At 31.1% G+C, this 3527-nt stretch overlaps 1 long non-coding RNA gene across 1 annotated transcript; it reads left to right on the top strand.

Moving 5' to 3' along the window:
* The first annotated feature begins 276 nt into the window (after positions 1–276).
* Positions 277–960, top strand: LOC147621249 (uncharacterized). Its single transcript, XR_015269882.1, has 3 exons — positions 277–392; positions 493–573; positions 765–960. It is a non-coding gene; the product is annotated as an uncharacterized LOC147621249 (long non-coding RNA).
* Positions 961–3527: the final 2567 nt, after the last annotated feature.

Genomic DNA, 3527 nt, shown 5'->3' with positions numbered 1-3527 from the left:
TTCACACGCTCTTGGCCAGCAAGTCTTAGCAAGTGTTAGTCCTACACCTACATATGATGAGGTGTTTCGAGCACCTAGATTGGTGAGTAGAGACCAAAACAAGCTCTATGGGAAAGAATTATTAGAGAAATGCTTCAAGGATCAACATGCCATTTTGCTTGGCAACTACCGCCTTGTACTACAAAGGTGGTTTAAGGGAGTTGAGACTCCTAAAGATCTTCGCCATAAAAAAGAGGCACAAGAGAATTATTTGTGAGCATCATCATGAGATTGCAACTCTAAAGTTCATTGGAGCTGAATATGTTTGGTTGGAGGAAGATATCTATAGATGGTGGGTCTCAGGTAGACAAGCAAATAGAAAGTACAATAAGAAGAAGAGTATCAAGGACAATGTAAGTGTTAATGTTTATGCTGAATGTTCTTTTAGAAACTAATAATTGGATTGATAATTTTAAAACTAATCTAATGCATTTGACATTTTGTGTTTGATAGAAGGATACATTAAAAGCACAAGGGATGACTCAATCCATAGATGAAGCAAGTAATGACATGGATGCTAGCTCATCACTTCATGTAAGTATATTTTATAGTTTTTTTAAACCATAAATTGTATGCTTCAACTGTGTGTGTGTGTGTGTGTGTATTATATATATATATATATATATATATATATATATATATATATATATATATATATATATATATATGATTTAAGAAGCTTAATACATAGTTCATCACTTTTTTTATTTGGTCTAAATTCATAGGTCTTGGAGCTTGCATTGACTCCTCAAGGGAATATTAATTCTAATGAAGAGGTAAAAGAACTAAACTTGATATTTTCTTTTCCTATGTAAGCAGTTTTTTTACATGGGTATGTTTATATTATATATTTATGTGGTTCTAGTTTTAACTTTATGTTATTTTACATGTCATGGTCTTAAAGCCAACACTCAATCTTCAAGCATATAATCATTCTTATGAAGAGGTAAGAGCTAGAAAGATGTATCATAAGGAGAATGTATAATGGTTTTTCCTTTGAATCATCATGCATAGTAACTTATGCAATGTTACATGTTTTGAACGTTTTGTTTAAAAGATTTTGTTACTAATGTGAACTTTATAGACAAACTTTGAGATTCAAGCTAGCTCTCCTTACATTGATGCGATAAAAAATAATCAACCTATAGAGAATGTAAGTGTATTATATAATTGATTTTATTCTAAGTAGGATTTCTTTTGGTTTTGTATTAAAGGTATGCTCTTCTATATAGATGGATAACTTTATATTCGGGACAAAGAGGTTTGAAGGGTTGCAAGATTATATATCCGATGAGGTGTATTTCTCTTAGTCCACATAAAGATTTTTAAGACTACTATTTTTTGAATTCTATGTGATTTTGATAACATCTTATAAACTAGGATTCTTATAATACAACAATGGAGGAGAATAATTATTCCTTTACTGAGCTACTACATCATGACACATCAAAAAGAGTGAGAGCCATAAGAAATCAAGAAGCGAGAGTATATATGACAAGTGAAGACAAGGTTTGGTTGAGTTTTTCTTTGTATATGTGATAAGTTGTCAATATTTCTTCTAATATTTTGTTGTACAAGTAGGATCCAATGTTGAATTTGGCTAATTTTACGAATGGGGTTTCAAGAAAAAGTCAAAGAAAGAGAAAGGTAATGCAAAACTTACAAAAGTTTTCTACTATCTCTTTGTACTCCTATTTTTTTTCTCTTTCTCTTTTTACTTTTGTGATTATTAATGCTAGTTTTTGGCTTGTTCCAAAGGTAAGTGAGAAGATGAAAACTCACTTGGAAGAAAAAAGTCACCAAAAGGGTGAAAATATTATACCAACAACCATTTTAAAGTAGATAGATGTATAATGTTATGATTCTCCTATTTTTAATGTAATGGATTTGATTTTTCTATTTTTAACATGATGGGTTTGATTTTGTTATTTCAAATAGGATTTAGAACACATTGGAAAATCAAATGTAGAGGCATCATGTGAACCTTTACAACAAGTAAGTGATATTATATTAGAGAAATTTATCATTGATAAGTTTATTATTTTGAATCTTTTTATTTAGGTAAATTGAATATGCTTTAAAATTTTATATATTTTATTATCATGAATGTAGGTGAGCCACATTTTAGAGGAGGATATGGAGACAATCTTATTAAAGTACATGAGAGTGCATACAATCCAAGACATGTACTTTTCTCTCAAGAGTACATATGTCAATCTAAAGAAGGAGAATATTAGTTTCAAAAACTACTCAATGGATACGAAAAGGCCTGGGAGTGACATTATGATTTGTGACATTGTGCATTGGCTTATTGCCAATAAGAAAGTCAAATTCAATGCACAATCCACACCTATTAGTTTAGAAGATGTAAACATAATCCCATGACATTTAGATATTCTTGAAGTACTATTTATTTTGAACATGATGTACGTTGACTACTTTTGGCCCTCTTTTTAAATATGCATGACTTTTTTGCTTAATCTTTGATAAATAAAGAGATTTTTATTTTATAATGCTTTATAAAACTACTTAATCTATTATGTTGTAAGTAGTATATTAGCACGATTCATAGAACTATCTAGAGAATAAGCTACTAAGCATTCTCTATATAGAGATACAATGGATTCACTATATAATTTCCTAGATACAAATAAGGATATCTAGGAAAAGTGCAAACTAGGGAAAATGTAACAGTTTCCTAGATAGGCTACCTAGAAAATACAATGCATGGATTTCTCTACATAGATAAATTTACATATATAGGAAAATTTTTCCTATATAAGCAAATTTTTCTATATAGAGAAAATCTTCCTACATAGGAGATTTTTTCCTTTGTAGGAAAATTTGTTATATAGGAAATTTTTACTATATAGATAAATTTTCCTATATAGAAAAATCCATGCATTGTATTTCCTAGTTAGCTATCTAGGAAAGTGTTTCATTTTCTCTAGTTTGCACTTTTCCTAGATATGCTCATTTATATCTAGGAAATTATATAGTGAATGGTTTTTTTTTACTATATAGATTTCTCTTTATTTAGGGTACATAGAGCACATTTAACAACTTCTTCTCTTCACTTGTAGTTGCCACAAAAGATATGGTTCCAAACCTTTTGGCTAGACATTTAGCATTATTCCCAACAACAACAATGATGGGTTCTTGTAAAGGCTTCCAGGAACTATACCATCCCTTCTTACTGGTCATGTGTCGGGATACTCCACTATCCAAAATCCATGAATCTTCAACAATTGGAGCCTGAGCAGATGAACATACCTCTTCAGTGGTCACCCAAAGTTCAAGCTCGATCTCGACATTGTTGCCTGACTCCTTTCCCTTCCATGAAGACTTCAAGGTGCCATTCTTCTCGTCAGCTTGCTTCTCTCTACAATCTTTGACAGCGCGACCCTTATTGTCATAGTAAAAGCAGCTCCCTTGAAACTTCTTGTTCTTTGGCTTCTTCTTCTTCTCATCAGAAGATGTCACGCCTT

Source organism: Cibotium barometz, chromosome 30 (genome assembly GCF_041138505.1).
Source record: "Cibotium barometz isolate CiBa-2024 chromosome 30, ASM4113850v1, whole genome shotgun sequence".
In the NCBI taxonomy this organism is placed as follows: Eukaryota; Viridiplantae; Streptophyta; class Polypodiopsida; order Cyatheales; family Cibotiaceae; genus Cibotium; species Cibotium barometz.
The sequence above is the reverse complement of the archived record's forward strand: the minus strand, read 5'-3'. Positions and strand labels throughout refer to the sequence as shown.